At 43.5% G+C, this 25,474-nt stretch overlaps 1 protein-coding gene across 2 annotated transcripts in view; it reads left to right on the forward strand.

Annotated features, from left to right (window-relative positions):
• Pacrg (parkin coregulated) overlaps positions 1 to 25,474 on the forward strand; it is a 438,897-nt gene that overhangs the window by 343,972 nt on the left and 69,451 nt on the right. The gene's annotated exons all lie outside the window — the stretch shown is intronic.

Raw genomic sequence — 25,474 nt, forward strand, 5'->3', positions numbered from 1 at the left:
ATAGCAGGAGGCCTGTAAAGAATAAGAAAGACCTCTTTGCCTGGCTCTGGGCATTTTGATGAAAGAGAGCAGGTGAAAGCCCAGAGACCCACTGAGAAAGCGGGAGTTGGACATGCTGGCAAAGGGCTGTGAGGAAGGTCTGCGCCCCAACCCCCAGACAAGCACAGAGCATGCTGGAAGTGTGAGTGCAACCTGGATACACTCAGAGACTTGTTGAGTAAGTGGAAACAGGACAAAGAATGGGACTCGGGTTATGCTGGGGAGAGTTGCTCTGTTTCCATGTTACCAACAAGGCCAGGAGGACAATGTAATCAGCAGAAGCCACAATAGTAGATTAGTTTAGCCCACCAGGGCCTATGTGGTGGAATGGAGCTGACTGTCCACCCAGTGGACAGTCCAGTGTAGGGGTGTCCACCCAGTGTAGGGGTGGGGAAGGGATCTTTACCGCATAAAACAGCAGGCCACCAGGTGTCTGGCACAGGAAAGGAGTAAGAGGGGAGAGGAGGTCTTCTCTGTTGTCACCACAGGACTTCACTGAAATAAACGGCAAACACTGGCCACCATGAAGGTAGTACAAAAAGGGACAGAAAAGATGGGGAGGACTTCTCAGACGGTAACCCACACGGTTCTTGTGACAGAGGCCCATCTTCGCAGGAAATGCAAAACACAGGGCCCAAATTCAGCCAGCTCCAAGAGAAACTGGAGAAGTTACAGACCTAGGACTTGTTCTGGCCGCACAGGGCTTGCTGCTGGTGGGGAATGCTGTCAGTGTGCACTCAAGTCCGGGTCATGGTAGAAATACTGGCCAGTGCTAGGAATGGACTCCCATCAAATGCAGTCTTCTACCCCTGTAAGTGACCTAATTTCTTCTCGTGACGTCATGTCCAGGTTTTCTCAGGGAAGTATCCTAGCATTACGCGAATTGTTCAGGGCTCTCCTTCAGGCCCAGTTTTCTCATGACATAGCATCTGCCTAGCGACTGCTATCATGAAATTGACTAGCAAGTGTCTATTCTGCACCACTATGGAAGGAGGTTGTGGGAGACAAGGCTTTTTCTGCTCCATATTCCCACTAAAAACCAAATAAATGTCCAATTTTTAATATGGTAATAAATGGCAAGTGAGTAAAGGTCCCATGGTGATCATGTCTCTTTAAAAGAACACTTACAGTACTGGTTTATTATTATTATTATTATTATTATTATTATTATTATACTCTTTCAGTTGTTTGTTTGTTCATTTGTTTGTTTGTTCTGAGACAGGGTTTCTGTATGTAGCCCTGGCTATCCTGGAATTTGCTTCGTAGACCACGCTGGCCTCAAACTCTCAGAGATCTGCCTGCCTCTGCCTCCCAAGTGCTGGGATTAAAGGCATGAGCCACCATACCCAACTATTTCTTATTGTTGTAATTGTGACTTTGCTGCTTTGTTGCAACTGTGTGCATACACATGGGAAATTTTCCTAAATAAAATCATGTATTCTGTGCAAACAGAAGTCTCCAAGTATAGCTGTGTCTTGCATACCCCATCAGGGAGATGGGGAGCATTTCTAGGCATAGAAAATGCTCTCCCAGGTAGTTTCCTATGGCTTGGGTAGAGTGGGCATTCACCAATTGTGTGGTCTCTGTTGAAATAATTTGATGCTGCATAAATTGCATTGATGACAGTTCACAACCCAATCCTGTGCCTCATTAAAATGACTCCTTACTATCTTACTATCAAAGAATATAGACTTATACCCTAAAGCTACAGAGTAGGAGCCATGGTGCTGTCTTGCAGGTGTCTATCTCCTCTACAGAGTTAGACTGTGGTCTTCTGGTCCTTGGGAAGCTGCAGTCATAGCAAGGGAAGGGTTGGCTGTGTGTGAGATGGTCCATAAAGCTGGGAAATGGGCAGAGTCTGTGATTCTTTGCTTCTACAGGGCAGAATGGCCCATTGATGTAAGTTGCCCTTCCCATGCTTTGACTAGTGCCATTTTTAGTCCATGATCTGCACCAAGTGTCCCTCAGTATTTGCAGTTGCCATTCCCCTGAGCCCAGCAGTGCCCATGTGTTGTTCTTGAGGCACAGCCGTCATGAGCCGTCCAGCATATGAAACACATGCTTCAATGCAAGCGTGCCCTTAGGAGCTCTCAGGGTGCTATTTCTCTGTAGATATCAGCTTAGGACAATTAAGGAATAAAAGCTAAAGCTGAAAAATGTATCTGACACATTAATCTATCTTTTCTTGTTTCAGTTTTTTTTAAGATTATATTTTATGTGTACGGGTATTGCTTGCATGTACCAGCTAAAGAAGACATCAGATCTCCTAGAACTAGAGTTACAGACAGTCATGAGCCACCATGTAGATGCTAGGAACCAAACCCAGGTCCTTTGCCAAAGGAGTATGTGATCATAATCAATGATCCATCTCTCTAGCGCCACTTCCCTCATTCGTGACAATCTCACATGTAGCTCCTGCCACCCTGGAGCTCACTGAAGAGACCAGGAAGACCTAAAATTCACAGAACTCTACCTGCCTCTGCCCTCCAAGCACTGAGATTAGTAGCATGTGCCAGCATTCGGAACTTTGACCTTTCAACATGCTTTCCTCTGGAAAAGCAGATACCGTGTTAGCCTAATAAGACATAAGAGGATGCCTGTAATAAGACACCAAAGGTAGTTTAGGGAACTAATGGAATGGTAACTTCAGGAAACAATTTGCCAAAAAAAAATTTAAATGCAGATTTAGAATGTGTGTACAAAGCTCCTTTGCAAGATCAAAGGAAGTGTCACCCAGAGTGCCAAGCTCCACAGCTAACCTAGTTTTGCTGGAGAGAAATCTGGCCTTCGATGAGCTGATAAGAAGTTGTGTACAAAGGACAATAGCTGTGCTGACTAGCGCATGCTTCGGTCGTTCTGCTAGTGGATGTTTAGCCAGTGTCTTACCAGTCTTTTAAGAATCACTCACAGCACAATGGGAAACTCAGTTACCCATCATTGGTGACAGGGGGCTGTTACACAGGCTGGTGGAGGGCGGGATGAACTGGGTACTTCATGGCCTGCTCATCTACTCTCTGATACCTGCAGAAGCAGGATGCTGCTGCCAATCATTTTTGTCACATGCACTGAGGTCTCTCTCATGTTCTCTTTTATACGAAATGGCACCATGTCCTATTTCATTTCCGAATAGGAAATTTTACATAGCAGTCCCCAGTTAGCTGCCTCCATTTGTGATTTGGGGGTGGGTGAGGTACAAGAAAGTTCTGTGAAAGTGTGTTTACATTTAGCCGCCAAGCCTAGGGCATCAATAGTCAGTCAGCTGTTCCTGGTGCCATGAGCCCAGTGCCCGTGACTGACAAGGCCGGCATTCACTGTCCCTGTTTATGTAAATGCTGAGGACTGGTCACTCCGGGATATGCTGCTTGCTGCTTCTTGGTTCATGCTTGCATGGCCCAGGCTCCCAGAAGGCCTGTCACTTATTTTTGTAGGTAAGATCTGGTAACATCTCAAAGAAGTATAAATCTTTGTGAAATAGAAGTAGCAGAACCCCAAAGTAAAAAATATTCTTCAAAGAAGACAACCCGGGAGAATGGGGTCATCTTCTAAGGAAGGTCTTAACAATGCAATGGAGTTGGTTGTGTTGCTATTCTTATCCCGGTAATTGGTGAGTGGTGTTCACTGCCCTCCTAACAAAGCTCTTAGTTACAAGCTTTATGCAATGACTCAGGTAGCCACTAAGGAGCCAGGAAACCTACATAAAGATAGTGTGAGACTGAAACAGAAACATGAACATTCTTAAACTAAACAAGAAGTCCCTACATGCCTACATTCACATCTGTTCTCTGTAAGCACAGCCCTAGACAGGAGCCCCGGAGATTCCTATCCTTGAGCCAAAGGCTTGAACATCTGGTACCCAGGAGGAAAATAGTAAGTGAGGAGTGACCTGGCTGGCAGCAAAGAGACTCAAGTTAGGTGGAGGGGCAGACAGACCCTATAGGAGGAGGCAGGCTATTGTGTTGTAGTCACGGGCTAAGGTCCGTATGGAGCATATCTGAAGATCCTGCCAGACAGCCCCAGGGACTAAAAGAGTGCCCCTCGGACTCCCATAGAACATGGGTTCATCCTTAGAGTAGCCAAGATTGGTATCTTCTGAGTGCTCTTCATTGCTCATTAAGCTTTTTGAGAAGAGAAGCCAGCAAGAGCAATGGAACCTCCAAAAAGTGTGTTCTGTAGTCCAGAGCCAGAACAGGGCAAAAGTAATGCTGCATTTCCAGTCACACGGTCCCTCAATACCCTAAGAGACAAAGCCAAGGATAACTCAGTGTCCTCTCCCTGACTGTTTCTGTCTGGTTTTGACTATTGCCGTGTGTGTCTACATCAGCCACCATGCTGGAGCACATGGCTTATTCACAAGCAAACTGCTTGTCACCCAACCATCTCTCAAAAACAGCCCAACTTGGAAATTCTTTGCCTGACATTTCTTGCAGATGGAGATTTATTTACTTATTTATTTATTTATTTATTTACTGTTATTTTCATAGTGTTACTTCACTCACTGGGATGATTGTTATTTGACCCTTAGTAGAAGATAATGATAAGATAGACAGGTGCCACTTTTTCAGCTGTTCTAGACTAAGTACTTCGAGATTAGGAAAGAAAAAAATAAATCCTCATTCCTTTCCACCCTCCAACCTAAGCCTTTCTGAACCTCCAAATCAAATTCTGTAAGCGAGACTTTCCTGGAGGTTCAAGTCTTGGTGTCATCTGACATCCACATCTATGATACCTTCTTTGTGCCTGGTAAGACCCAGTCACAGCCATTTCCCTCTGCCTCTTATGGTACCCTTCTCAAACTCCTGCACTGTTCCTCTGCCTTCATCCTGATGTTGTCCGGTCTCTGCGTCACCATCTAGAGAAGTCACTGCCTCTCCGTGACTCTGGTGGACCTTCTCTCAAGTGCAAGTATTCTCATAGGTCTTTGGAAGGTTCCTTTTAGCTGTAGAGTGTCATAGGCCCATTTTCAGCTCTTAAGAACCTCTCAATCTAGCTTTTCCTGTGGCCCCTCTCCTCTTAGATGGGCACTGTGGACACATTCAGTCTAGATTATCTATGGTCATGAGGCCATCTGTGCCTTTGTTCTTACTCTGCCTGTCTGCTGAAATGCTACCTTCTCCTCCACCTCATCATTAGCCACAAAACCCTCTGCTTAGGGGCTGTGCAGAATGTTCTAAGACATTTACATTTCTAACTTGGGGATAGTCTGTCTTAGGTCACATCTCAGTAACTGTCCAGGTAGCATACCCCTGAGCTTCCTGAAGACTATCTTACTCCCTTCTCTCTCGATATCCCCCTTCTCAATCACCACTGCTTTCAGTGGACAAGCCCTGAAGAGTTGCTGAGTTGTGTCTAATTAATTCTGTTTTTAACAGAATCTGGCAAAGGATATCACAAGCTTGCTTTTATAACCAAAGAAAGCACAGTTGTGCAGCTGCCCTGAGTCTCTCAGATCTGGGGTGGGGGTGGGGTGTAAAATAGGGAGAATCCTCAGAAGCCAGCTGACTGCTGGTCAAACCAGGTGCAAGTTGAGAAAAATTCTATAGTGAATGAAGGAAAACAAGAAGCCCAGTGGGAAGGACACCGGCGCTCTTGCCGAAGTGCTACTGCGCATTATCTTTAGAGAGAATACAGGATCATTTCAGCTCCCTTGTTGACTGATTTGTGTGTTCTTCCTACAGATACTTCCAGAAAAAGACCTATTGTTCACATTCCTCCATGCTGACACAGTACCCATTGTTTATAACCCTAATCACAGTGCACATAGCTAGATCTGTGGGCTCAGGGACAGGCTGTGTCTCCCCCTCTGCATCCCTAGACAGTGAATACTGTGTTCTTTATCTCTTATCACAGCTCTTTTGTCAAACATTTCATGAATTTTTTTTTCTCACTAGACAAATCTGTAGTTTGTTATCAACAATAAAAATGCCTATTGCCTTGCTTTTAAGCATTTATACTTTAGAGTGTATGTCTCAAATGAGCACGAATTAAAGTGCTTACTCCATTTTAAACATAAGAATTTTATTATGAGACACGTGACTAAGTTTCTCTAACACTTAGGTTTCTCTTAAGTGTAGCTGTGTTTTGGCTCCAGAAGCATTTGTTTTGTTTGGTAGGTTTGTATTTCTGACGGGGGGGGGGGGGGGGGGGGGGGGGGGGCGGCTGTGTCCCCTGCCTCACAGGCTGCTGTGGAGTACCTGTCTGGTTTAAACAACTGTGAGTCTGCTGCACATGGCCCTCATCAGACCAGGTCTCCACAGATCAACACACTCCCATCCCCAAGATCTCCATTTTCCCGAATGTCTTGAGACTTCCTCCTATTCTTTAATTCTTTAATTCAGAAGCTTGATCCCAAAGCCTGTGGGAAATAAAAGCCTTTAAAAGTTTAAGAGTGACAATATGTTGCCTGATATAAACACTTGAAGCCTTTAATTCAAATGAATATTTATAGCAGAGAAATAAAATAAATCCCTTGCACATTGGCATATAACTTCAGGGCAATCCTAAAGTACCCGCATTTTTAAGTTGCTGATGAAGTCTACAAAGTTTTAATGTGACTCTTTATATTTTTTATGAATACAAATTATACAATATGCAATTTGTGCACCAATCATTCCCCTGAAGCTTCTCTTTGATTGGGAACGAAGACAGTGCCACTCTTTCAAATGCCCAAAGGATAATATAAAAAAATAAATAACTTAAAAAAAAAAAAAACCTTTGGTTTTCCCTTGAATGTATTCTAATGTGCTGATTTAAGTTTTCAGTGGCACATGTAAAGAGTTGGGGCTCTAGGTGGCCCCTCTACAGCAGTTCAAGTTGGACTGCTATGAGCCCCTGTCCCACGTGGAGCCCCATTGACAAGTCAGCACTTCCCAGACTCTTTGGGAGCAGGAAGGGTGAAAGGACAGCGATTATGAAGGAGCTAACTTAGAACCAGAGACTTGGACAACCCCATGAAGGCCTCCTGGAAATTGAAATGCTCAGTGAAGCTCAGGTGCTTCTGATCGCTTTAAATTCAATGCCTTTTCCTCAAAGATGGCTTTTGAAGTTTTCATATTCCAAGTTAAAATTTATACCTGTACGTTGTATTTTGAAAGTATTCCTAAAATCACTTCAAGCAAAATCATATTTTAACTGTAGAGTATATTTTAAGCTTTTTGAGAGAAAAAAAAAAAAGACCCTTTCTATGTTAGATATAAGACTACTAACATGAATCAGATTTCACAGTCTATACGGTCATCGGTGATGGAAAATCTGTATCTGACCACAGGTCCCCTTGGCGTTCATAGGCAGCTGTTGTTTGGGGTGGAGAGACCCACAGGCATCTCTTCACTTTTGACACCCCAGCACTGCAGTGGCCTCTCTCTCTTGTTCTTTTCTGCTCTTTCACCTTCTCTTTCTCCTTCTTCCTCTTTTCTTTCCTCTTTGTATCTTCCTGCCTGAGTCTCTTTGTTTTTTGTATCTGTGTTTCCCAAAGCAGGCAGCTCAAGCACCTCAGTGCTGGATGCTCAGAGCTAGTTGTCTGCTACCCCAGTGAAGCAGATGCCCATTGTTGGGATGAGCTGGGTAACAGGCCCAGGTTACTGTGTCTGGCAGTCATAGCAGTATGCTTAGGCTTCATGGCACAGCTGTTACATTTTTTGGCTATTGTTGCTTTGTGCATCCAAAACCCCTATTTATTAAGACCTCAGTGTCCATGTATTTCAGTCACTAAAGTCAGTCATAGAGGTTAGAATGCACTGGCCCATCTGCCAATAAGAATTAGGCTGACATTCAAGACATTTCACTTTCATTGTCCTGGTTCATCCCTCTGTTTCTCCCTCCCTCTCACCTCCTCTCAGGGCAGAGTGCCTGCTCTGTCCCACTGTCTTCTACTTGAGCCTTGGCTTGCAGTTGGCTTCCAGAGAGGGTCTGCTTCTGCAGACCTTCAGCCCTTACTGTAACTGAAATGAGGGTGTGTTCTCAGAGAACAATGAAAGGGTTCACTTAATCTGCAATACACAGAAAGAGCATTTGGTCGCTGAACCATGAATAGATATGCATGCCTGCCATCTTAATTGTTTTCTTACATTGTAACAAACTACTTTTGGTGTTGGGTAATTATTTATTTCCTTTATAACTCCTCAAATCCCAACCTAATCTTGAGGTGATTGCACCCAATGGGGTTGAACACCAAAACAAAACCAAAAAAAGCTGTCGTGGGAAGCTCTCTTGATGTTGCTTCTATTTTTATGATGCAGTTGACCATAAAGCCTGTTAATGCACACGTCCAGTCCCTAGGCAGCCACCTCTTTGCCCTTTCCTTGTGTCCTTGGAAGTCAGTGCCCAGCAGTGTATGCAACTCATCTGCCCACTCCTCTAAAGTGCACTTTAGAGGCATTGTAGGTTATAAAATAGACAGGTAGCACCCACAGTGCCCAGAGCCTCTCTGGCCAGAGGACTGTGCTCAGGGAGAGGGGCCTCTCTCTGCTTTTCTTATACCTTTCCAACCTTGCCCCAGAGGTTCTGGTCCTGCAGAAACTAGCTCCTGCTCATCCACCCACAATGCTTACCTCCTAAAGGGGGTTTTTCTGTTCTGCTCAAAACCTAATGCTACTTTACTGGAGAAATGGGAGGCTGGTCTGAGTCAATGCAATCTTTGTCCCAGTCTTGACTTCCTCCTCAGACCCTGCTGAGGGCTTCTGGGCTCTCCATCCTATGATGGTTCCCAGGGCATTCCTTGTAGCTCAGCACCCCTGCCCACCCACCCCTCATCACTCCTCCTCTCTCTACTCACACTCTCTCTTCAAGGGATCATGGATTCAAAAGGTTTCTGTATATTTGGTTCCTGTATAGATCCTGTCTTCCTAATCACTGGCCAAATGTCTTCTTGAGACTACATAAAAAGTATGTGTCCAGCCTCTAAATTGTCTTTTTCTCACACAGGTGACCCTGGGTTTGAAGAGGAGTGACACTTCCCAGCTAGAGTTTGAGAGCCAGGCAGGGCTGTGGAGGACTCTAAGGGTAGTTACAGTTACCCACGTCCCTGGTACCTTTGCTATCTCAATAGTAATTCTCCCTTTCCTTGGCCCACCAGGGTCTAAGCCCCAGAGTGACCTTTCTCACCTCCCTCTCCTCTCCCCAACTCTTATTGCCTCCAAGGTCTCTCACTGCCTGGGATCCCAAGGAACTGTGCATGGGCCTTCACAGCATTATACAGCACTTGGTGAGATGCTGTCCTGAGTCTCAGGAGTGTAACAGGGGAGTAAAACCTCATTTAGCAGGATTTGGAGTGACATTAGGTGACACAGTATAAACAAACAAATAAGGAAACAACATACAACTTGCCTGACATTCAATAATGACTATGGATGTTGTACCCACTGACCCAAATCTCATAGGAGACAACAGTGATAGTTTTGTGGAGGGTGATCTTCAATCACACCAGGACATAAAGCCTAGAAATAGACATGAACAAGCACACCTGTTCATATCACAGGCCCAGGATGAAAAGACATTCAAAGGACAGGCAAAGGACATGACAGTACATACTTGGAATTTGAGCTCTAGAGAGGTGCAGGCAAAGGATGAGGAGGTCAAGGTCATCATCAGCTACAAAGAAGGTTTAAGGCCAGCCTGGTCTCCATGACAACCTGTCTTAAAAACAATAAAAAGATAGGCAGACAAGAAGTTAAGAAATTGAAGCTAACCTTCTCAAGATCATTTCTTTTTAAACTAGAAAAAAATATGCATTTGATGAGTAGACATTTAATCTCTTATAGTCGGAAAACTTTCCCTTAAATGCATTGTAACCAGCTTTCCATTAGCACTAATCAATTTCCAGCTCCGTGGACAGTTTTGGTGGTCGACTGTTCCAGGAGTATAAATCTATTTTGAAATCACCCTTAATTATAAAAAAGAAGAAGAATGCTTTATTGTAGAAGCATACCATCAAGAGTCCCACCCACCCCCACCCCTGGCCCTATGAAACCAGGGGAGGGGGGCAGGTTCTACTCTCATTTTAGATTGAGAGTATTTATCTTCCCTTTTTAGGGACTTGACAAGGAAATCACCCTGAACAAGGGTTGTCTTACCTTCCAGGGAACACTGAGCAGGCCACAGCAAAATGGAAATTTGAAAGAGTAGCTTCCAAGACCATATCAGAGGCACAAGACAAAAACAAAAAACAAAACAAACAAAAAGAAAATGCCAAGTGGTGTTGCACAAAGCATCTGCAACTTCCTGCAGGGCAGAAAGGGAAGATGCCATGGCTTCGATGGGGCCATTCCTGCTGAGAAGAGGGTTGCCAACTCCCTGCTAATGCATCCATAGCCTTGGCAAAATTGGAGCTAATAAAAAACTTTTATCCAATAATATAATCCCCTTTTTAAATAGCCATTTTATTTCAGTCTTGGACATGTTTTGACCAAATGACTGAAAGTCCTTATTCACTAAAATGAATTTCATATTTTTAGTATAACTCACATTACCTGTTCTGATTGTGAGAAATGATGTTTTGCTGTTATAATGGGTGGAGACAACTCAGGAAGCAGCCCATTTGTCATTGATTTAGATCGAAAGCAACTAACTCCAGACTGTGTGAATCCTGCTAGTGCTCTCTCCACAGTAGTCAGCAGACAGAAAGCAGTGGTCCCGAGCATGGCATGTTTTGCGTGGTTTATCAGTAATGCTCGCAGGGGCAGATGGTAGATGGTATTATTATCCCCACTGTACAGATAACAAAAGTAGGGCCAGGAGATGTAAAACAGCTTGCCCAACATCATGCAGTGGGGACTGATAGCAACCAGATCCAAGGCCAAGCAGTTTCCATCAGAGTCTGTGTGAAGTGTTGTGCTCTACAGACAGTGTCATGTTGCCCTGCTGAGCAGAGTTTCTGGCATCCGCCCCATGTCTGCTCACAACAAACGTGTGGCTATCCTTAAGGGAAGGAATAAACAAACACCATTGGTATTAAAAGCCAAAGAGGTTTCAACACAATGATGAAGATAGGTAAGCCGCTTCCTACCCTCAGTACTCTACACTATGATCCTTGTAGCTTGGAGTTCTAAACCAATGTCTCCAGAGACCAGAAGTGAGGCCCCAGCCTGTTGCAAGGATATATTAGCTCCAATAAAAAGAAAAGCACATTTTCCACCTCACCCTCCTGCAGGGAAACAGAGGCACTGGACTTTAAAGGACCCTTGTGTCTTGGACACACTGGCAGAAAACAGTAGCATAGTTCAGAGGCCTTGACTGTCAGCATCAAACTTGGCTCCTTCTCAGGGGCCTCAAATCTTCCCAGAGAATGGGGAATTAGGAGGGGGGGATGTAGAGCATGTGACCTGACTGAAATGTCACTGAGAAGGAGCACACCTCCACTCCTCACTCACTGCCCAGCACCACACTGGTACCCACTACTCTGTGGTATGTGGGAATGTGGATGAGTCACATACGTGCGTGTCTGCACACACACAGCTGTGTGTGCACACACTTAGGAACATGTCATCTGTATCTATAACACTGTGCTGGCAGTGCCTTGAGCACTCTGCACGTCATCAAGGGGGCATCACAGCATATGTGTGTCTCTGTAGGACTTGGCCACCACAGAGTAGGAAGCACCACAGAGTAGGAACATTCCTTTTTTTGTTGTAAAGGCAAGATGATAAGGAAGTGCTGATAAGACTGGCAGCCAGGGACTCCTCAGCTCACCTCTATCTGCTCTCAGTTCTCAGTCTATGTACATTTTGTATTTAAACTTTTGTTTGTTTTTTGTTTAAAGATACAAACGACCACAAAAGTTTTATTTTATCCATGTTCAAAAAAAAAAAAAAGTGATTTACACAAGAAATGTATTTAAATTTCTAAAAAAGGATACACCCAGGCCCAGGTTTTTCAAGACAAGGTTTTTCAGTGTAGTCTCTGTGTAGAACTGATAGGCTGGCCCTGAACTCATAGAGATCATTGAGATCCACCAGCCTGGTTCGTTTTTTTATTTATTTATTTATTTATTGTTTTTGTTTTTTGGCAACTATTTTGCTTCTAATATAGAAAAGTAAAAGTGCTGGGCCTTTTTGGTCCCTAGAGCCTGTGCCACAAAACTCACAAACAAGGACAGTAGTGCTTTCTCAAACTCCCCAACACACACACACACACACACACACGCACACACACACACACACCTGTCTTGTATCACATTTGATTCCATGATCTACAACATTTGCATGGCACTACTCTAAGGCAAACAGCGCTGACCTTGGGCTCTCAATGCCAAGGGTAGAGCATGCGCACATGTCACATACTTCTCAGTTCTTGCATACTTTCCGAACAACACACAGCCGTGAGTAGAAGAGGGGCGGATAGGATTTCATGAGCAACATTCCAGATGTATTGACAGAACTGCACGGAGCCTTTCCCGGAGGACAAATCTTAACCTCTTCATGCACAGGGTGAGGGAACCCAGGAGTGGTCAGTGAGGCAGAGGACACTGAAAACACTCGCTGCCTTTAATGTCTTTGCACAGCCTGCTGTGGAGTCTCTAGTAGGGTGATAGACTGTCCCAGTTTACTTGAGACTGAATATCTTCCCAGAACACAAGAGTTTCAGTTCTAATCTGGGACAGCTGGTCACCTTACTCTTGCTTGTCCTTGAGGTGGGATGGTGGGGAATTCACTGCTCCCAAAGCCCATGGGTGGGGCTGAGTCTCAGGGGCTCCAGACCTGTGAGTCTCTGCTTCCCTTCTTACCTCTGATCCTATGCCCAGGGTTTCTTGTTTCTTGCACTTAGAGTTTTTTTTTTTTTGTGTGCGGCTTTGTTATTTCTTACTTTGCAGTGTGTAGAGCGATTATAAGGAAGGGGGAAGAGACAAAACACATGGGAAAGTATTTTAAAGCTTGATGAAAAAGCAAATGCTGTAACAGCATCAGGGGAGCTCTATGTTACAGAAAGGGATTGTCACAAACCCATTTCCTTTTCATTCTGGGACATACATTCAGCCTATTGGTTTTAAACAGTATCTGTAAGTCTTGTAAGGGACAAGGAAGACTAAGATATAAATCCGGTCACACGTGCATGTCATACTGTGTGCTAGTATGCATTTATGTCCCTGTTTCCTTAAGACACAGGATGTAAAGAGATAGAAGTATCCCTGAGCTAAGGGCCAAAGGCCCCCTCACTCCCAAGGAAAGCTGTCTAGGACCTAGCTTTTTGTAGGCTCTCCTCTCACTGGGTGAGAGGTGGGAGTAAGAAAAGACCACCCATCCTTCTTTGACCGTTTTCTTACCCACCTCCTAGCCCTAGACCAAGCCAACAAACCTCCGTAACGGCTACTCATGTTTGGGGTAGCTGGAAAGGGGTGTGGTAGGTTCATTAGGGTATTTGGCCTTGGAGCTCTATGTCCCCTGTGTCATGTGAGATCAATAACTGCAACAGTTCAGTTTCACATATGTAAAGCAGGATCCTTGTAGAGGTCAGCGGTACCTAAAGGCCACTAGTAGCCCAAGTGGATTGTGTTGTGTGGTTGTATGGGGTGAGTGCTACCAGCCATGACTCAGATGATGCAGCAGAGTCCAAGAGAAGGAGCAGGGAGAAGGAACAGTGATGGACTTGGGGCTGGAATCTGAAGGACGAGAAGAGGTAGGGTAGTGAGCTGAGGGAGCAGCTTGACAAATGGACACTGAATTGGGTGGCACTATGGGACAGCTGCTGGGATGAAAGGTCGTGGCTTTGAAGACAGGGGTTTAAGGCTTGGGGGAGAGGAGCAGTGGTAAAAGTGGTCGAAAAGAAGGGGCAGGAATGTCGCCAGTAAGTGTCATGCCAGGAGAAAAGAAAGAGGCGGAGTGGAAGCAGGGCAGGGAACAGTTTTCGTTCGCTCTTCCATCAGGTGATTGAGAAACTGGAGTGACCAGAGCAAGGTCCAGAGGGAAGTCCCAGGCCCTGAGTGGCGGGTCCCCTCCAGTCCAGGACTCTGCCATTTCTAACCTCCTCTGCTGTTAAATGTATAGATATTTAAATATGCACTACTTATATATGTATGTATATTATAGATTCAGAGGGTTTTTTTTTCCCCTGTGTTTCCCCACATTCTGCCAACAGTAATAGAACAAGTTACATAAATTGCCACAAACTGTCAAATTTTCAGGATTCTCCCTTCACAGAGTTCAAAGAGAAGTAGTTGTAATGATGGTTTTCATATTGAAATGAGAAACAGTGAACTAGGCTAACCTGGAGAGGCCTCCAGCAAATACATCTTGGACTGACTTCTTGCTGGCAATTTACCTAAGCAATCTATACCACAAAATGAAATAGAATATCTGCATTCTCTCTAATCAAACACATGCAAGAAAAAGACCAGAGTCTAGCTAGGCCTGTCACTCAAAATGACAAGCAAAAAGGATGTAAAGGGGCAGTTAGGAGATTTGAACCCCAAGGAAGACCATAAGAGTTTGGTCCAGGGAGAGTTTTGGCCCATCACCCTGTTGTGGGGGAATCTCCAAAGCATAGTCTCATGGCTCTGTGGGGAGCAAGAAATTCTGCCCCAACAGATGGTGGAGGATCGGCCATCCTATCATCCCATCTGGTGGTGGCTCCTCCTCTGCCTCTGCCTCTTGTGGCCTACAGACTTCAATGGCTGCTCAGTCAAAAACATTTTGCTTAAACAATTAGAGATGAAGGAAGCATCCTCTGTGGGAGCAGGGCATCAATCCTGAAGATTTATTTGATAAGGGAAGAAAGTTGGTCCGCCCCGGGTGCTGCACTGATGATGTTTCTCTTCTCTCAGCTCATTAGCTCTCAGAACAACTATCTCAGCGTGCCTCACACTCACAAGTGCCCAAAGGGAGAAGAGAATTCTACTCCTCCCAAATCCAAAGGACAGTAATGGCAAGCTGTAGGCTTATTAAAAAACACAGTGTCACCAGCTCACAAGAAAGGGCCGCAGGCAGTGTCTCAGCATCACTGGGTCCTGTGGCTTCATAAGACTAATTACTTTCAAAAGGAGAAGTTACCTGCCATCCTGGTTCTGCATGTATTCGTGCCTGGCAACAAAGGTTACAGCAAATGATCTGCTGCGCATTTTATGCAGTGTTCCACAAACTGTATTGGGGTGCTGTTGTTCACAATGTTTCAGGCCTGAGGGAGGTGGGATCAAATTATAATTAGTCTCCTTGTAAGGTGAAAATAGGTGGTACACAAAAGGCAGTCAGGGACAGACATCTGCTTAATGCAAGTAGTGGTTTCTAAGAAAAATCTGAATTTAGTTTGAAATGAAGCAAAAACATAAAGTGATATCCAACTGCTAAGACTTGGGCGTTTCTTACCCCTAAAGAGATAAATGCTCTGGGGCCCTCAACAGCACAGACACAGAAGTATTTGTAGACACTGGCAAAAGGTATAACATGGGCTTGGTGACGTTAGTGTGGCCCTGGGGATCTCTTTCCTGCAGAGGCATCAATTATTTTAATAGATGACAAGGATGGGGAGAATTGTCATTCCAGGCCTTTTATTTGTAAGTTTGAATTCACCATTGTCATTGTTGTGTGCAGTCTCCTCTAAGATCCTGTGTCAGCACAAAACTTCACCTTCTTCCTGAAGATTGGTGTTTCCTATGTTTGCATATTTTAACACAGTTAGTGCTGGCCTGGTGAGCAACCCACCATGCCGCTCCCTGCCTCCTCAGAAGGTCAGAACACTTCCACAGGTTGTCAAGAGCTGAGGAAAGAGAAAACACGCAGCATTGGCTGAGAAAAGATGTTTTTGTTTATTTTTCTTCCTGCCAGTCTTGAAACACAAGATTTGAGGAGTTTTGTTTTGTTTTTATTTTCTTATTTTTTAAATTTTGTTCTTATACTTTCAACTCACCAACTTTCTGTTGACTATTTCTCTAGCATTCTGTTTCTTTTCTTTCATAAGTTACATGTTCGCCCATGTCTTGGTGTTCTGGCTGTGTTTTAAAGCTTCTGTTGGAAGTGACAAACTTCTTCACATGAATCTCTTATTCCTGCAAGTGCACACCTCTTTGAAATCTGTTTACCTCTTACTAAGAGAGGAAGTCCTCCATGGAAAGTATTCTGTGCTTTCATCCTTTTATTTATAATTTAGGTGATGTCAGCCTCCCTCTGCTGATAAGAAAATAATGACCACTGCCCAGTCAGTCCGCCAAATGGAAGGTGACACTCAGTGTTCAGACTCTAGAAACAAAAGCTCAGTGGCATGTAAACATGTCTCCAGCTATACCAACCCTGATCATCACTCCAGACAAATGTTCTGCTCCCTTTGTTCATTACATTTCCAAGATTTCTGATAAATTCAATGCTGTCCAGTTCAGCTTTGAGAAAAGCACCCTGTCACATTCCAGCCCCAAATCCCTATTTCCCAGCTCCTCACTGCATGATGCATGCTTAAAAGCAGTGTCTCTTCACACTGGGGTCTCTAAGCATCACAAAGAGTCTTGGAGCAGAGATGGGAGCCTGATCCTTTTTCTTATCAGTTTTAAATATATGCAACTAATTCCTTCCTGCAAAATTGAAATATAAGACTGTCAGGGTCCATTATTTTCTGCTTTGAAGAGAGTAGATTAATTACTATCCCTAATCTTATTTTAGCAATAAAAGGAAGAGTCGCTGTTCACAAACATTCAGTGCAGTAGAATACCAAGTGAGTCTCAGAAAAGGCAAGCTCTCAATCTGTGGGTGCCATATGGAAGTGACTGAGAAGGAGTTGGGACTTGGGCTGCAAAAGCTGTCAGCTCTCGAGAGCATATGGAAGTGGCCTGTTTGGGCCATGGACCGTCAGCTCTGCTTCCTTCCCTTCTCGTGGTGTCTAACATGTTGCTACCATCTACACAAGCAAAACTTAAAAGCCCATGTGAATTCATTGTCCTTAAACTGGCATTATCCTGTTAGTACACTGGCTTACATTACACTGCGTGGCCTAAAAATTAATTTTGCTTTATTTTTCTAATAAAGCAAATAATCCATATGTGACCACTCTAAGACTAGTTCTGTGCTTTTCCTTTTATCCCTGTTGTTTTCTTTTCTTGCAACATAATAAGGTGTGGTCCAACAAGACAGAGTGAAGATAACTGTGGCTGTACAGCGTATAAACTAGCAAAAGAGAAGGCACAGGGGTCAAAATTGTAACCAAGAGTTACTTTCCTGGGACAAGAGAGGGGTTGTGAGACTAGCAGGTGAGAGTTGGCTCTTTCTCCAATACCGATTAATCAGTTTCTTCAAGAAAACTTCTGACATATAAGCAAGCTCACATTTCATTTAACTATTTCTGTATGCTGGTTAGCTTTAAGGTGACTGCGCTGGTTGGGACTTTGATCTTTCGCGTGTGGCTTCTTAGAACTCTAAAGTAGTGTCTCATAAAAAATAATGCTAAAATATTGCTCCTATTTCTTTTTCTGAGACTCTCTCATAATTCCCCAGATCACGTTTTCTTTGTGTGGAAGAAAATGTGAACCAGGTCAGAAAAAGGTACAGTTCCCTACACAGATGCCATGGGCATAAACATTACAAATATCTACCTCAGAGCATGTGAGTTCTTAGAACTGGTGTTACAGTGCTGGTGAGAGCAAAAGAAAGAAGACGCCCTCTCCCAAAAATACCTATCCAGTGCCTAATGCCAGATCATCAAGCAGAAAATCCACCCACCACTGGGAAAGGAGGCCCTCCTAATCTGTCCTGCATTCCCCTGCAGTGTAAAAAGAGATCCACCAGGCCAGGGCAGGCAAGCTGGCTCTACACGTTGCTGCAAATAGAAGCAGAGGTCAAGTCATCCATAGCTCAGCATTCGGGTTCAGTTACTAAATAAGGTGATGAACAATACTGGGTTCATTTCTCTGACACATTTCCATGTTGACAAGGGTTAGGTGAAGAGAGTAGGGAAGTCCATAGAGTGCTATTGTTAGTCTTTATCAAGAAACATGACAAATGGCCCTGCAATGCCTCTTATCACCCAAACCATTCGGTGGCCTGCGAAAAGAGCAGCTGCAGTAGATATAAGCTGGTCAACATGACGTCCCACCTCACTGAGGGATGGCAACTTTGAAAAGAGGTCCAAAGATAGACTTCTATGGAAAGGGTTTCAAGTAGTTGAAAGCTGATACCACATTTAATGTTTCGTTAATCAATTCCTAAGTCTATAACAACAACAACAACAAAAATCACAAGGGGTGGCTGGATATGAACTAGAGATTGAATGATACAAACAATAGATCATTGTTACTATTGATAGACTATGCTACAGGGATTCGCTAATTTCACAGATGAGACTAGCACAAAATGAGACAATGGCAACATATTGTTTATTCTGAAGGGGTATTATGACTGTACTGAGTTTTTAAATTTTTCTTGACATTGATTTTTTTTCATAATGTATGAATCAATGTACACTAAACCTAGGTACAGCTCTAGCACATTCAAGCCATCGTTTGGTATGAAGCTTCCCAATGCAAAGGAAAGAGAGTCGGAAATGAACAACTGAAAGTGCTCATAATTGTCCCTCCTATCTAAAACATGCAAGCACACACCTCTACATTTCTCATTTAGAAAAAAGTCTTAAGCCAGCAGTTAGCAATGCTGAGATGGCCGGTTGAAAATGTGTGGTGCCCCTGAGCCAAGTCTAGCCCATGTGCCTATTGGAGGACCTCTGCTCTGCATCAGGGCTGTGTCACTTAAGATGGCAAATGTTCCCCAAGTAGGACAGACCATGCTTGCTGTGTTCATGGGAGTCATAGTTCAATCTTCCATATAGTTTTACAATATTACTGAAGATAACAGAGCAGTTGGACAAGGAAGCAAACAGACAAAGAAGAGCAGAGCAAAGCCGCATATTGTGGGGTCTTCCATGCTTTACTACACCTGTGACCCAAAAGCTTAGAGAGTTCTATACTATAAAGAACAACGCCCTTCAAGAGCGTGATGTGGTGCCCAGGATACAGTGGCTTTCAATCACTCTTGAATATGAAGATAAAGACAATCCACCAGGAGGTCCTCATGAAAACTACATCCACTGGAAATACAAGAGATCATCAGAGAGGGCAGAGTACTTGCCATGGGCTTAGAAGTCCTGGCCCAACCAGCCAGGCTCATACCTCTTCAAAAGGTAGATGGAGTGTGCTACAGGGAGATGTTGAAGAGAGGACACTGGCTACTGCACATTAAACAGCCATCAAGTGTTCAGATCCCAGCTGTGAGCTTTGGAATTTCAGTCAGTGTGTGTGTGTGTGTGTGTGTGTTCCTCCTTAAATATGAATAAAATATTGTAAGTTCTCCATTACTCCTGCTTTGTGCTTATAGATATTACGCTGAATCTCTGACAAAAATGGAATTCCCCCCTTATTACAATTATGGGAATATTAAATGAACACCAACTATTTAAATCATGGGATAGCCACTTTGGGAGGGGGAAGTAATTCATTTCAGGGCATCCACATGTTGCCCTGGTCACTTCTACCAGGTCCCACTAAGTTTTATGCCCCATTTAATCAGACCTTAAAGGGATCCAAAGTTTCTTAAAATGTAAAAATGTCTTCCTTTGAGTAAGACTGACTTAATAAAAGTCTCTGTCACTCTACTAGAGTCCTCTTTAACGATGCTAATTTTTTTTGTCCTTCGAGGCCTACGTGATAGGTTCTAACCAGAGACTCCTTCCTTTTAAATTCCCTTGGCTCAACGTTGCAATATGACAGCAACACTTAAAGCTGACCTTTTTCTGACAGAGTTGGAAATTCTCCTGCAGGCAACGTGGTGATTCTTTAATGCTCATGTGCAAATTACCAACTGCCACACATTTCACAGGAACATTCCAGAAGCCTGCGTTCATCGGTAGCACTGGTTCAATGAAAACATCCATCCTTGATTTTTAGATGTACTTCCCCAAAGTGAAGACACTGTCATATAGAGTAAGGGAACAACCCTGGAGGTCTGTCAAGGAATTGATAATTTCTGTAAAAAGAGCAAATTTGCTGTGACTCTCAGCACAGCTGCACACAGCCCAATGACTGACGGAAACATTATCCTTATGGGATATGACTTCCAGCAGGGACAGGTGGCACCCTCCTTCTCCCCTGTAAGAAAGACCATGTAAAGCGGTGGAAATGGTTGAGTCTCTTGGTGTTGCAGTCCCCCAAGCTTGGTCCAAAAATAAAGAAGTAGCCAATACAGACCCAGGAAAGGCATTCATGCGCAGTGTTCTGGTCCTCAACAGTTAGTCCAAGGCCACCGCGTGCACCTGAGCAGCCTGGGTATGCATGTAGTAAAGGACACTGTGGTGATGTAGAGGTCTTCAGAGCCTGCCAAGGGGACATGTATGTGATGAGAAAGCAGTGCTGTGACCCTGTGATGGGCATTAGTACACCAGGGCCAATAGCATCAAATAAGGTACTATAAAAAGAATAGTGGGAATCGAGGGAGTTACCAATTCAGAAAGACAGGAGATCAGAACAAATCCTATCACACTGGCTTGTAACTGGGGATGCTGGTACTGGACTGAGCTCATTATTTGTACCGTACATAGCTCGACAGAAATAAGCATGGCTGTCACTATGTCTGTGCCCCATCTCTGCTCACTGAGAGGTCCCAGGGGCAGCACCCCTGCAGCAGTGGGCACATCTAGTAACTGGACTTTGGCCTCTGCATGCCATCTTCCCCACAAAGAGACTGGTGCTCCTTGGAGATATGGCTGGAAGCATGACCCAGGCAGGAAAAGCCCAGGAAGAACCTAGAATAGGGCCATGCCAAGAAGAAAGAAAATGCTTAGAGAACTAGTGGGAGGTGTACAGGGGGAGACAGGGTCTCAGCTTGAAAGGGCTTCCAATTGCCAGTTGGGGAACAACTTGAGCAGCAGCTAGAAGGATAAGAAAATGGCGTGTAATCGCTGAACACTTTGGGAATTAATGACCTAATGTTAAAATGTATGTGAGATATTTCACAGTATCTAGCTCACAGTCTCTCCCACAGTGACATAGCATCTTACAATAAAGTATGCATTAGCTGCAAAGAAAGGAAAACCAGCCTTCCTATGGAGAATAACATCCTAATAAGACCAAGGTTAGCATGGCCGTGAAAGGGACCCCCCAAAAATGTGTGCCGCCTGATGAAAACAAATGTGATACCCCTAACGGAGACACATCAAGAATTCCACACAAGCCTGGCCAGTGAGCTTTTAAACCAGTGAAGGGCATTGAAGTCAAAGGGAAACCATGAAGGACGCTTGCAGGAAGGAAAGGAAACATCATAACCCATGAGTCTCCCTTGTTGTGCGTTTTTGTTTTGTGTTTCTTTTTGACAAACAATGCTACTGGGACAATGGGCAAAATCAGACAATTGCTGAGGGTCACACCCTGGCACTGCATCTGCTCGGCTGCCTTGCCTCTGGGCTGCACTGTGGCCTAGGGGGAGAATATCAGTTGGGGCAGGGTGGGTGCTTACTCTGTAAGGTCTGGCCGTTTCTGTGGTGGTAAGCAAGGCTGAGCGTCTCCTCGCGTGATTGTAGGCCATTTATAGTTATTTTATTATAAAGTTCCTTTTTAAAGATTCTATGCCCATTTTTCCTCTGATTTGGCTCATATCAATTGGCATGAGCTCTTTGAAAGTTTAGGTAATTAGTCTTACAAGTCGCATTATTACAAATATTCCCACTTCGGGCTTGTTAGTAAATTCACTCCCCAAGGACAGTAAGGAGTTCTGTTGAGTTTTATTGCTACATTTGAAATCCTTGTTCTAGCTGGAATTTATGTTCATATGAACAATAAGACAAAATACAATACTAAGCTTTGTTTCTTCAGTCAATGGCCTCCAACTCCACAGGAAAAATAAAATCTCTCCTTACCTTCAAACAGCTTTCATCACAGGCTGTGGTGTTTCTAATGAGAACAGCCCCGCAGTCCCGCAGGCTCCTGTATTTGAATGCTTGGTTAGTAGAAGTGTTTGGGAAGGTTAGAAGGTGTGGCCCTGTTGGAGGAGGTGTCGCTAGGGGTGGGGTTTGAGATTTCAGGAAAGCCCACACCATTTCCAGTTAGCTTTCTTTGCCTGGAGGCTTTTGTCACGAGTGGTGATCTCTCAGTTACTGCTCCAGCACCATGCCTGCCCACCTGCTGCTGTGCTCCCCACCATGACTGCCATGACCTTTAACCCTATGAAGCTGTCAGCTCCAATAAACTCTAATTTTATAAGTTGCCTTGGTCAAGGTTTCTCTTCATAGCAATAGAAAGTAACTAGAAATACATGCTAAATTTTACATTATTTGGATCTGTGTTTAATTGTTTTTCCTCCAGTATCAATCTTCCCATGGTGAGCATTTGTCATATTATTAGCACTTGATTTTCCTGTCACAGTGATAAAATATCCTAACAAAAGCAACTTAAGAGAGAAAGGGTTTATTCTCTCTCGCAGATTAAGGTATGGTCCACCAAGACAGCAGAGGCTAGGAGCAGCTGGTCACACTCCATCATCAATCAAAATGCAGAGGTTGATGAACTCTGTGCTCATTCAGCTTTCTGCTTTTCACACACTCCAGAATCTCAGCCTGGAAATGGTGCCTCCCACAGAGGGCAGGTCTTCCCACCTCAGTCAGAGTAATCAAGATAACCTCCCACTCACTGACCACCTCTTCTTCATATGAGTCAAGAGTCTGCTGACAGTTCCCAGTGACCAGCACTGCATTCTGTAGAAGAGCAGAATCTTCTGCAATGATGGAAATGTTCTGTCTCCTGTTCCGGTGGCACAGAGGCACAGAGCCTCTCGAAGTGCTCAGCCTAAAACAGTTCTACTGAGGAACTGAAGTGTTTACCTTATTTTCAGTTATTTTAGCTTTCAGATAACCGCATGTGGCTAGTGCCTCCCTCTGGGGCAGTGGGGTTTTAAACATCCCAGGGGAGGGCCCACTCAGAAATGCTGTTTTCCAGGATTCTCCAGGCTATTCACATGGGTGTGCTCTTCTTCATGCATTTCTCCTCTTTTGGAAACTGGCTTGTCTGGTCTTCTAGAAAGGCTCATGTTAAATTTATAGACATTTCAGCTTGAATTGTTATTGTGGTCTTAGCTCTTACTGACCTTCATGGCAAGGTTTGAAGTTCTCTGTGTCGTGCCCTACATTTCCTTCTAAGTTCATCCCAACCTTGGACCTTATTTGTTGTTGTATTTGTCTTTGCTGCTACAAACCATGTACTTCTTTTTATTATGTTTTCTCACTAATCATCAATCACAAAGCTATCCCATGCATATTTTGTGTATTGTATCCTCTTATTTATATTAATTTGTTGATTATATTTTCTATTAATCATGAAATTTGAAATTAGTAAAATAGCTCAGCTGGTATTTTCTTTTTAATTATTCTTATTTGTTTATTCACTCTTATTTAATACCTCTGAGTATTATTTCAACAATAATTTTTATTGGCAGGTAAAATCCTATTTGTTAGCTACGTACAAAATGATCTTTGACTATACACCTCTGTGGGACTGGAGAGGTGGCTCAGCAGTTAAGAGCACTGTCTGCTCTTCCAGAGGCCCTGAGTTCAATTCCTAGCAACTACATAGTGGCTCAAAACCATCTACACTGTCATCTGATGCCCTTTTCTGGCATGCAGGTGTACATGCAGAGAGAGCACTCATATACAAAAAAAGAGAGAGAGAGAATAGATATTTCTATGTATGAATGACCAAATAAAGCCAATTGAAATAAATATTAATTATCTTACATATCTGTCATTTTGTGAAAACATTTTATACCTAATCAACATTTTTCAAGAATATATGTGAGCCAGGCATGCTAGTGCATGCTTGTAATCCCAGAACTTGGGGAGACAGAGGCAGGTGGATCTCTGTGAGTTTGAGATCAGCCTGGTCTACAAATAGAATCCAGGATAGCCAGGGATATACAGAGAAACCCTGTCTCAAAAAAAAATAAAAATAAAAACAACAAAAACTAATATATATGTAGGCTGGAGAGACAGCCAGGGATTAAGAGTATTCATTGATCTTATAGCGAATCCTTCCCAGCGTGGTTCACAATCCCCTGTAGTTCCAGTTCCAGGGGACTTGATGCCCTCTTTGACTTCCACAGGTATTAGGCATGAATGTAGTATACATACATACATACATACATACATACAGGCAAAACATTCATACACATAAAAGAAAATACAACTACAAATTTTAAAGAATATAAAATATTATCAATTATAGTATATATATATTCATTCCTTGGATTTTCTTCTTCTGCCTGAACTGTTGTGCCCTCTGACTGGCACCTCCCAGCAACCTCCTCCTCTGTAAAATATAAGTTCTTTTAAGTCCCACATCAATAGTGCTTTTAAGTAGTCATGGCAACAGTTGACATCCTGTCTCGCTATACACTCTAATAGGAAAGTTTGGCATTTTTATCACTATCCTTAATTCTGGCTGCTAAAAAAAAAATACCAGCTCTTGCCTCATCAGTGGTCTGTAACATCAAATGAGTGATAGTTTTGTAAAAACACCCCCCTTGGCATCTCCTAATTTAGGCTGTGTAGTCTTAACTTCTTACCACATTTTCATTTGTTCTGTTTGTAATTTTTTCTATTATCTCACTCACATGTTCAGAAAATACCCGTTTTAACTTGGTCGTGGTATATTTTTCTTGCCATATGCTACAAAAATCCCTTTAATTAAGTAGAGTTTGTATAGTATTCAAGAGGATTATCTATGTTAGAACTATCCTGTCAGCTTTTGGAGTCAGCGTGTTACCACCATGAAAAGGGAGAGTGCTTTGCGGCCTTCCATTCTTAACAGGGTTTAGCTAGGATTAAATTAGAAACATGTTGGTATATTTTAAGTTTATCTGCTGTTAGCTTGGAGAACTCGTTAGTTGTCACTTTCTGTGTTTTCTGCCCCGTCTGGAGCCAGCTTAGTAGGATCTTTGACTGGACACGTACATATTGGTGCCACTAAGCTAGTGCTAAATGTGCAGGAAAGCCAGGAAGATGGGAGAACTTAAAAAGAAAGGGACACGGAGCTAAGACCCACCATGATCAGGACAAATGCATGCAATAAACACATCACTTAGCAGTTGTAGGTGGCCAAAGCAGAAGTGTTTGAGACACACTCATGTTTTGTGAAGGCTGAGGAGTGGACCCAAACACCTAACGTAGAAGATCCTTGCCAGAAGTCTGCTTGGCGGTAGTTTTCAACCTGTGGGTAGCAGTTGAATAATCCTGTCACACGGATAGCCTAAGATCTTCAGAAAACAGAGATATAAACACTATAATTCATAACAGTAGCAAAATTACAGTTGTGAATTAGCAACAAAAATAATTTTATGGTTGGGGTTACCACAGCATGAGGAACTATATTAAAGGGTCGTAGCATTAGGAAAGGTGAAAACCACTGGCCTAGAGTGTTTAAGAAGCAGTTTCTCGAGAGAACATGTAAAACATAGACTACACTTTTTCTTCCCCCTGTGCCCAGAAGAGTTTATCATGA

The sequence above is a fragment of the Psammomys obesus genome, unplaced genomic scaffold (assembly GCF_907164565.1).
Source record: "Psammomys obesus unplaced genomic scaffold, mPsaObe1.curated_primary_1811, whole genome shotgun sequence".
NCBI lineage: Eukaryota > Metazoa > Chordata > Mammalia > Rodentia > Muridae > Psammomys > Psammomys obesus.